The 10886-nt window shown below is 41.5% G+C and overlaps 1 protein-coding gene across 2 annotated transcripts in view; it reads right to left on the bottom strand.

Moving 5' to 3' along the window:
- Window positions 1-10100, bottom strand: part of LOC101622481 (chromosome unknown open reading frame, human C5orf30) — a 19670-nt gene extending 9570 nt beyond the window's left edge. The window contains exons 1-2 of one of the 2 annotated variants that reach the window (XM_004678360.2): window positions 9939-10100; window positions 2542-2631 (exon numbers count right to left, since the gene is read on the bottom strand). The gene's annotated coding sequence lies outside the window, so the exon portion shown is untranslated. The remainder of the gene's footprint in view (window positions 1-2541; window positions 2632-9938) is intronic. The other variant, XM_012721960.1, reaches the window with a different exon arrangement.
- Window positions 10101-10886: the final 786 nt, after the last annotated feature.

Here is a 10886-nt window from a genome sequence, read left to right as displayed (position 1 = left end):
TTTACCTCATAAAAATAAAAATATATGGTCACACAAAAATCTGAACATAAACATTTACAACAGCTTCATAACTACCACTATCTGGAAACAATCCAAAAGTCCAGCAACAAATAGATTAAAAGAAAATAAACTGAAATATCACATACATGTTAGAATACCATTCAGTAATGAAAAGGAGCAAACTAGGATTCCCCTCTATGTAAAGAAGCAGACAGCAAATTCTATACACTGTGTGATTCTATTCTAGAAGAGGCAAAACTTGGGGACAGAAAGCAATCAGTGACAGCCGAGGGGTAGGGTTGAAGAAGAGATAGACTAATGACAAATGGACACAGAGCTTATGGTAGATGATGAAAACATTCTGTATCTTGATGGTAGTGGACATTACACAATCAGATATATCTGTCAAAACTTATTTTTCTACACTGTAAAAGGGTGAATTTTACTATATGTAGATTCTATTTCAATAAGCCTGATTTTTAAAACCAAGAAGCCTACCACTTATTTCTAAGGTTTTCATGGCCTCCTAAATTTTAAAGCTCTTCAAATATTGCATAAGCTCAAAACCAGAAAGTTTTTTCAGTAAGAGGTAACTCAGTATTTTAATTACATATATCTGTGTAACTATGTCTAAGCACAAAGCCATGAGCACATGCACACAGATATAATACACAGCAGACATAGTACAACACTTCTACTCACTGCTCCCAGCTTTATCTTTTATTTCCATTGGATGAGTAATGACCCAGCTACATTGCTTCCCATACAATATCCTCTCAAAGTATTTATATTTTCAAACTTCTTGCTCTTTTCCTCAAAACTGCATATGTTAGTAATGTTTCTATTTTTTCAGTGTTTAAAAATACATTTGTATAAATCTGATAAGCTATGAAACAAAAGTAAAGTGTTTTGTAGATCATTCCTTTGAGTCATTCTGCTAACCGCTAATTTGAAAATCATTTACTATGAACCTGCTTTTTCCAAGTATTGTGACTTCTCTAAGAAATTCGAAGCAAGATTCCACAAATATACTGGCCAAGTGGAGTGCCATACTGAAGCAAGCACTCACACTAACCTAGCTTTTATTTTTTTTAACGATTTATTTATTTGTGCATACAGAACTGGGGTACAAGCCAGAGGTGCAGGGGTGGTAGAGGATTCTCCAGAGACAGAGTGAGGAGCAGAGCAGGCAGATCGTCGAAATACACTGCTGAGCGGAACAGCTAGCGGCTCATGAGAGATTTGCCACGCCATGTGGATCACCAACCGGGCAGGTGGGGATCAAACTCATGCAGAAGTGGCTTTAGTTTCTTAGTTTCTTAGTGCTGTGCTTTAACCCACTGCGCTACCAGGGAGGGCCTAATCTAGCTTTTAAAATGCCAAAGCACTATAAAGATCATAATTAAATTTTTGCTCTTCAAAGATCTGAAGACACAAAGACAACTGTTTTAGCACAGATACACAGCTGACACACTGAAAAAAGACAACTAAAGAAAGACAACAGTTCTCTCTATTTTTAACAGTTCAAACTCATGGTGTGATAAAAGAAATATCACACAGTGAACTGCCATCCAACTAAGTGAAAATGATGCTCCTTTCAGTCACCTGTTTGCCATTCTTGGTGTGTTATAATATGCCATCACAACTCTTTGCAAGTTATTTCACCAGTATTTGGAGATTGATATTTTTATTAAAATTTCCCTTAGGGCTTTCCCTAGTGGCGCAGCAGGTTAAAGCACAGCACTGAAAAGCTAAAGACACTTTTACACGAGTTCCTGTCTCCGCCTGCCCTGGAAGTGACCCACATGGCGCCGCAGACCTCTCCTGATCCTCCCGCTGCTCCCCTCAGCAGTTCTGTTCCCCATTCTCTCTCTGGTGAATCTTCTCACCACCCCTGTACCTCTGGTCTGTGCCCCAGTTCTGTGTGCACAAATAAATAAATCTAAAAAAAAAAAAAAAACTTCCCTGATATTCAGAGTAACTACCTCTTAAGCATTACATGCTGAAATATTATTCCATAACACTGCCTTTATCTGACAAAAATAAAAAGTCTATTTATGCCCTCCATGGTGGCCAAACAGGTTGGGATGCAGCACTGCAAGCTAACTGCAGCTGCTTCAACAGAAGTTCAATCCCTGGCCCCAGGGGTGATCCACATGGTGCAGCAGATCTCTCCTGGCCTGCCTGCTGCTCCCCTTAGCAGTGTACTTTGTTGATCTGCCTGTTCTGTTCCCCAATCTATCTCTCGTGAATTCTCTAGCTGCCCCTGCACCTCTGGCTTGTACCCCAGTTCTGTATGCATAAATAAATCCTTTTTTTTTTAAAGTCTATTTAACCCATAAGTAAACATTCCAACTATTGTAATGTTAGCCTGTGCAACAATAATTTCAATCAACCAAAATTAAAAACTCTGTATATGCAGTTTCCATATCAGTAATATACTGATATTCTGCATTGCTATACTTAGGTATTCCTTAAAACACCTTAAATATTACATTCCTACAACTGGTTAACAAACAGAAAAATCAAAATACAACTCACCAGACTAAATCCCAGAAGACGTCACTGCACAATTTCCAATGAGTCCCAAAGGAATACAGGCATAATAATTTTTCTGCTCTACTCCAGATACTGAACATGAAATACAAAAATAAGCCTTTAATTTAACAAGCAGCTTTACTTATAAAGCAATTAGATCATCTTCACTGTAAAACAGGATGAAACTAGCAGGAGGTGCTAATACCAGGTACAAGTCATATAGGCTACAGTATTAAATAATTTAATCAGTAATTTTGAGTTTGTTTCTGCTACATGAAACCTCAGACACCTTATCAAGCACATCCTTCTGTATTCTGTTGTTTAATACCCTCTGGATTATAAGAGTAGCTAATTGGGTTAAATAAATAAGCAAGAAGAATTAGGGCTACATAGAGTTTCCACCAAGCTAGCGCTAGACCTATGTTTACCAGATTTACAGTCGCTGATGGAAATGACAACACTGTCATAGTCAAAAGAACAGGTCCTCTCAGGGGCCTTGAAAACTTTCTCTGGATCTTGCATAAAATCAAACTTTACAGAAAGTGCAATACCAATCTTCTTCATTCAGTTACTATGTTGGACAAATGAGATGAGTTATGTGAACTTTGCATGATACAAAGTTCTTGAAGAACATGTGACTTTTTTGCAATTAATTTCTGATGTCTGCCCATTTTAGCAGTATGATAGCAACAATAAAAATCTGTCTTCAGACTGCTCTGAGCCAAATCACTGTAACTATATTGAGAAACATTTTTTTAAATGTTTCTTCTTTTTTAAAGAAGAAAGAATATAAAAAACACTTCCTCATAGTTTATCACACTGCTGATGATTTCCAGCAACCTCTCCATCCCTTCTTCTCTTACCTGGGAAGGCAGTGTGTAAGAGAATCTATCTTAAACTCCTACCTCCTCAGTTAATTGGGCTAATTTCTGAGACCAAGAAAACTCCCCAAAGTCCTTTCCACCTAAACTGTTGCTGTCATTGTTAGTTTTTCTGTTGTTGTGTTCAACTTGGGAGGTTGGGAAGAGGAGGCACAGTAAAGATTTGTATCCAAAAGAAATGAATAACTGTTGGATTAAAATTATTTCTTCTTTAGCTTCAGAAACTGAAAGGAGCTAATACACCAAAATCTGTCATTCTGAGAAACTGACGTGTTTATCAGCTATTGAAACTTCTTCAATCAAGAACACTCTTTCATTTCTTTTGCACAAACTATTTTCAAACTAGGTAAACAAACCTAGATAATTAACACTTGGTTCTACTTACCAATGAAGTCTGTTTTAAAACAAAGTGGATTGGAATGTAGCAAAAACTGTTATCTAAGAATTTTTATTTATATAATTACCTCCAAGGAACTTCCCTTAATAACTAAAATTATTATATAACTAAAGTTAAATGGTTCAATTAATTTATTTAAGTGAATGGACTTTAGTGGGGTATGGAAAGAAGAAACTACTGACTACTACCTACAAGCTAAAAATTATATGCTATTTATATCATTTAATTTTAACAACTATTCCATGAGAAAAATATCTCTAAAAAAAAATATTCAGTTAAGTCAGAATACTTGAGAGCTAAAGAGCAGGATCTCAACCTTAATCCACCTGACTCCAAAGACGCTGATCTCAACCTTAATCCACCTGACTCCAAAGACGCTGACTGTTTGTACCTGCATAACTCCAACAAGCGGTAAGCCCAGGTGGCAGCTTTTTATACAATCATGTTCCTGCACAATGAGTATTAGCAATTAGTCAACTTCTATAAAATGGAATGCTATTTTGAGGCCCTCCCTGGTAGCGCTGCTGGTTGAAGCACAGCCCTAAGAAGCTAAAGCCACTTCAGCATGAGTTTACTCCCTGCCCAGAAGGTGACCCACATGGCATGGCAGACCTCTCCTGACCCGCCCGCTGCTCCCCTCAGCTGTGTACTTTGTCAGTTGGCCTGTTCTACTCCCCACTCTGTCACTGGTGCATCCTTTCACTGACCCTGAGCCTCCTGCCTATACCCAGTTCCCTATGCATAAATGCATAAATCTTAAAAAAAAAAAAAAACAAAAAAAGGAATGCTATTTTAAATATGTGGAGATGTACTTTATTTAAAAGCTTTATGGCTTCGTTTGTAAATGGTTGGCGGGAGATGGTTTTACCTATAGCTTTAGGGTTACTTCCAGCTTGAAAAATGTTAGGATTCCACAGTACCTAGTAAAGAACCATATACAAAATCATCTTAAGTCATGAACTCCAAGAGTTCATAAGATTTTTTAAAACATAAGGAACAGAAAAGTTCATCAACTAATATTTGCTGGCTATATGGCTAAGTGCCAAATAGAGACAGGTATTTCCACTTTATTTTTCAGTGATATACCTATCACAAAGTGAAATAGGTTTTATTGACTTTTAGAAATTTTGACTAAAACTGCAAAAGGAGAATATTAGAAAAATATGAATCTGTTTTTATTCTAGTTATAAAATGATGTTTAAAATCACCTTTACACTTTCCTATAACTCACATCATGTATCTGGTGGTAGTGTCTTCATTTCAAGCTTTCAAATGCATTGGGAAAAGACATTTTCCAACTTTTTTCCAACGCCAAAAGAAAAATAAAACCAAAACTTTCATTCTGGATTTGAAAACAAGAGGAGCCTTAAAGTTATTGTCCAACTCCTGCACTGGGGCTGATGTGGAAGTCTAGGAAATGGTTGGTAATTTCATAGTAAACAAAGTGTAGTAACTGATTATCCCTATTCTGCCAGTGCCAAGACAGAAATAGAACACAAACACAGAGTCCACGGGGGCAACACAGGCGAAACCAAGGAGCAAACAGCAGCAGCTCCATCCACTCCTCATTTCTTGCTCACTTCTGACTCTGCTTATTATTGTTTTATGGTTAACTATTATATGCTATCTGTGCACAGATGCTAAAAGGAAGAAGAGAACGAAGATGAGAGAAAGAGAGATTTAAAATTAAAAAAATAATAATAAAGGGCGGGGGGGGGGAGTGCAGAGGGTTAAAGCGCAGCACTGCAAGCTGGGGAGTTCGAACCCTGACCCCGGAGGTGATCCACATGGCGTGGCAGACCTCTCCTAACCCGCCACTGCTCCCCTCAGCAGTGTACTTCGTGGATCTGCCTGTTCTGCTCCCCACTCTGTCTCTGGTGAATCGGCTCACCCTCCTCCCCCCCCCCACTCTAGTTCTGTATGCATAAATAAAAAATCTTTAAAAAAATAAGAAAAGTAGGTTAGAAACTAGTATAGGAAAATACCTTGTGAACAGATTGCCTATAAAGGAATCTGATTTAAAAAAAAAATTCTAAAAAGGGCTTTACCCCCATCTCCCACTAGAAACAATTGTCAGAGGAGTTATTTAAATATAAACCTTCCAATGACATTTTTAGAATACTTTAAAAATCTGTAAATCCCTAACACTGGCACTTGATTCTGACCAATGTTATGAAAATGAAGACTTGGCAAGATATCAAAGGATCTCCTCACACAAAAAGAAAAAAAATGGCCATGAAATTCTTACAAGATGGACTAAATGCTATAGAGAAAAACGGAAGTAAAGACCAAAGACCAGAATATGTAATCCTTCCAGCTATAAGTAGCTGAAACACAGAAAGCCCTGTGACATTATCCTGTAAACAATAAAAATAAGAAACATTAAGCATGACCAACAGCTGCCCACAGGCCTCTGGATAAGGAGTCATGGGTGACTAAGCAAAAGACACCCAACATTTAACTGCAAATGAAGCTTCTACAAATAGAAAAGTTTGCAAACATTAGCTAGCAAGAGTGTCAAGTTTCTCAGGTAAGGTGCTTGATATCATCGCAGGTAAATAAAGAAGAATGTCCTTTAAAAGCAGTATGACCCTGTGTCTCGTTCATAGCAGTGCCTGGCACAATTATTTATAGCATCTTCTTTAGCACTAGAAAATATCCCAAGTCACCCATTATATTGTTACCTTGAGTATGTAACAATGGAAAGATAATGGATTAACAGAGAGTGGAGAAGAGAGAGAAAGAACAGAAACCCTTCTGATTGTATGATGTCTTCCCCTACAGTTATTAGTTTACTCATTCATTCATTGAACCCAGTATTCTTGAGTTTTAGTATGTCCCAGCAACCTACAGAAACAGAGACAAATATACCCGGCTAGAAAGGAAAAAGGCAGACAGACATGGAAATGCATTAATTGAATCTGTAATGGTAAAACTGGATGGCATAGGGAACCCGGAGATTAGTGGTCATCCTAAAAATACAAGGCAAGTTCTACATGTGGAGAGATTAAAGCCCACACAAAATCCCTACATACATCAAAAAAGACATACATGCCAGGATCTGGCCCAGATCCACTAACAAAACAACAATTAGAAAAAAAAAATTAACAAAACCTGTTAGTTTCCAAATTATAAGGTTGTAAGTATAACCTTATCACTGTGACTTTTGGCAAATAAATTCCACTAATGGTGAAAGATTATATTATAATATAAAAAACAAGATAAATTTCAGGCAAATAAATCAGGTAGAGTGGAAGTTCTGGGTTCTCAATCTATGATTCTCTAATGCAAAGTAAGAGTGACTATATTTGAGGAAAGATTAATAATGAAAAAGCACTGGGGGTTAAAAAAAAACAGCAGTTTTAAAAAATTCATTCAGACCAATGAAAATAATTTGCATCCACCATTCTCAATGATGATACTTAAAAACAAATTAAAAAGGCAAAACCTGAAATATCTCTCAAATTACAAATTTCTGAGCAGAAATAAAGGGGGCTTAACTGCCAAAGTACAACACTCACACGGAAAAAAAAAAATGAACCGCACCTACATGCTCACTGTAGAATTTCTTTAAAATAACCTTATTTACCACTGGCAATGTATAAAAATGAAATTAGTAATAATTTTTTTTTTACAGTCGTTAAGAAAGGTGACTTCTGAAATCATCCTGACCTTACAAACCAATTATTAACCTCACCAACAAGGTAGGGCAACACCTAATTAGTTCAGTAAGACAAAAATGTGTTTCTCTTTCAATATCAGTGTTTAATAGCTTTCCAGTGCAGCCTTTTTTTTTTCTTCTATTTCTGCTTGCAGAGATTAGAGCTAGATAACTCCTATTTTCTTATTATCATGTGATGTCACCTTTCTACTTTTAAGGGTGTCACCTTCCTACTTTTAAGGGGAACAAATCAGTTTCACTACAAATATGATTAATTTCACCTAAACTATAGGTCTACATGAAACCTTTGCAAGAAATTTGCCTCTCAGGAAGCATAACTGAAACAGGACTGCCATAAACTGTGACACTGGCTAACGTTCCAGGTGAATTCCTAAAACCAGGAATTTGCTTTGATAGACTGGTGGGAAAAAAATTAGTTCTTTCTGAAGAAAAAAAGGAAAAGACTCCCCTTCCCCAGGCAATAAACCAGCCAAAAAAGAAAATAAATTACACCTGTGTATGAAACTGTATCACTCCCACCTTTGAGATTTAATTTTAATTTTGTATACCCCCAAGTATACAAAATTATACAAAGAAAGTAAACAAATCCATACACCATTATGTAAGGCCCATAAATACCATGTATCTTATAGCCTGAAAGCTACTATGAAATAGTCTCACTTGAAAATAAATAATCTAGAAAGCTGCCAGAAACAGGTTTTTTTTGTTGTTTGTTTGTTTTTGTTTTTTTGGTTTTTTTTTTTTTTTAATGCACCAATCTGATCAGGTCAAGGAGATCTCTGGATTCATTATCCTTCTGGTTATTATATTACATCTATCCTGCTTATTATTGTTGTTGAATTTCCAGTGCATAGAGTTACATAATGAAAACACCAAGAAATCTGTGAAACATTCATTAAACACAATGTGTAAATCGTGGTCTTGCATGAATAAAGTACCAAAAGTTTCTTCAGTAAAAGCTAATACTCTAATTTGAAATACTGAAAAAATAAATCTTGGGAGGAGGTTGTTTTCTATTCTCCTAATGTCTAATATGTTCTACCGAGTTTAATACACACAGAGAGCAACTAACAACTCTAATTGTAGGGTGGCACATCGCAGAAAAACAATGTAAAATGAAGAGCACGGTAACGTCATAAATGTTGTGCAAGAATTGTTCTTTGGGCTAGGAGCAGCAAGCACGCTATAAAAAATGACACTGCCCCATTCTTCCTCTTCCTGAAATGATTAAAAAGTTCCCAGCCCCGGTTATACCTGTGCACCAGTCATAGCATTCAGGCTCAACCCAAATCCCTAAGCTCCCCCCACCCCCACCCCGACACCCGTGGGTGCAAACTGGCGTGAGTGAGAGAAGCAGGGAGACCCTAAGAATGTGGAACTCTCGCAAGGGGAAAAGGACAGGCCATCAACCCGTTGGTGTTCCCTCTGGCAGAGACTGGCAGATTCCACCACAAGTGAGTTTAGAAGCTTCACAATGGAGCCGCCGGCTCAAGATCTGACTGTCGCGCTTCTGGGAACCTCTTTCCTCCACTTCCCACTCCCCTTAAAGTCCACCCTCGACAGGTGGGGCGAGGGCGGCCCAGCCCAACGACATCTGCCGCTCCCGCGTCCCGCCAGCCTGCGACCCCAATTCACTCGCGCGTCCCCGGCCAGCCCGTCCGCCCCCGCCGCACCGACAGACGCCCAGCGGGTGCGAGCCACAAGATCGCGGGCACTTTCGCCCCCAGGATTGAAGCACTAGCAAAGACGGCCACAAGATAAGGCCACCGGGGCTCGCCCCGAGGCGCTATCTAGCCGGGGCAGGGGTACCAGGCGCGCGGCCTGGGCACGCGGCCAGAAGGCGCAGCAGGCCCGGGAAAGGGCTACTCTCGCTGAGTCCCCCAGGCCGCTGCCCCGCGATGCGGGCACCGCAGCCGAGGAGCAGGCGAGCTAGCCAACGCGCCCGGACTTCCGCACCATCGCACCGCGGGAAAGGCGCTCGCGGGAGCCCAGTCCCCGCACCTCCCGGCGGTCGCACGCCGCGCGCGCACGGGGGCGCACGCCCCCGCACAGTCACTCACACGCGCCGCACACTCACGGCGTCTCCGGGCCCCACCCCTGTGCCAGGGAATCGCGGGCTCCCCTCACCCCGCAAGGGCCCCACCCAGTTCACCAGACCCTAACCGCCGGCTCGGGCGCCGGGAGCTCAGCCCGCTGAGGCCGCGGGCCGCAGGAGCCTCCCGGTCGCCCGTTCCCCAGGCCCGCACGGCAGGGTTTCCCCAGATCCGCGCTGGCACTGCGCGCCCGGTCCCGACACGAGGCTAGGAGGAAGGGGCGGCGCCGCGACTGGGGCTGGCACCCGGGATCGGTGACTGGGGCACCCCCATCCACCCATCACCACCACCACCTTTTCTGCAGCACAAAAGGTTGCAGACCGAACCGCCGTTGGCGTGCAACCTACCCGTGGCCCACAGCTCCACCGCCTCCGCCGTGCCTGGGGCCGCGGACCCGGAGACAAGGCGGGAGAGGTGCAGGACTGCGGCGCTGAGATCCGGGCCGAGGCCGCCAGCCTAGCCAGCCGGGTACCCTCTCCTCTCCCACCGCGCTCAGCGCCAGCTACCGCCCGGTGTAGTCTCCGCCTCCTCCTCCTCCGCCCGCCTTCCCGCCCTCCTCCCTCCCGCTGCAGAGGCGCTGCCGTCAGCTCTAAGCCCGCCTCCTGCGCCCGGCCCAGACACCCCGAGGAAGGGCGAACCGGCGAGAGAAAGGCGCTAAGAGGTCTGAAGAAGTTGGCGGGGGCAGGGAGTAGGAGATGGAGTTGCTGACTGCAGAAGGGAGGTGGAGTCGTAACATTCCCCCCACTCTCCAATCCAACTCACCCCTCCACCTCCCAATCCCGAACTGGCACTCCCAGCTGAAAACTCCAACTTGCAGACCTGGCCACATTCAGGCTTCCAGTTAAATGTGGTGATGTTTGCCACTTGTGAGTCTCTGCTGAGCATACCGAGCAGAAGTAGGGAAGACTAGAAACCTATGAGATAACAAGTTATCGGATCAATCTTAGAAAACTGCTAGATAGTCAATGAATGGGGGAGGGGGTAGAAATTTCCAATTCGGATCCTGATTGGATTAACTAGATTTGAATCTGCAGACTTGATATTTTTTCTATTCTGGTAAGAAATACTTTTCTTTGATCAAAATTTCCTATTCTCAGTTCATGTACATCTTTTCTGCCAAACCGGTTAATAAACTTAGTGATCAGAATATTTACTGACCTTTATTTCCATCTTACTGTACCAGGCCTTTTTACTTGCAGTTCCCATTTTATACTTCTCAACAATTCTATCAAGAAGTAGTTGTCTGAACTTTATTTCCAAGGTGCAGAAAGTTTAAGTAACTTCATGATGTCACA

The sequence above is a fragment of the Condylura cristata genome, unplaced genomic scaffold (genome assembly GCF_000260355.1).
Source record: "Condylura cristata isolate star-nosed mole 26May11 unplaced genomic scaffold, ConCri1.0 scaffold00007, whole genome shotgun sequence".
NCBI classification, from domain to species: Eukaryota; Metazoa; Chordata; class Mammalia; order Eulipotyphla; family Talpidae; genus Condylura; species Condylura cristata.
This window is presented reverse-complemented; position numbering and strand designations above follow the sequence as displayed.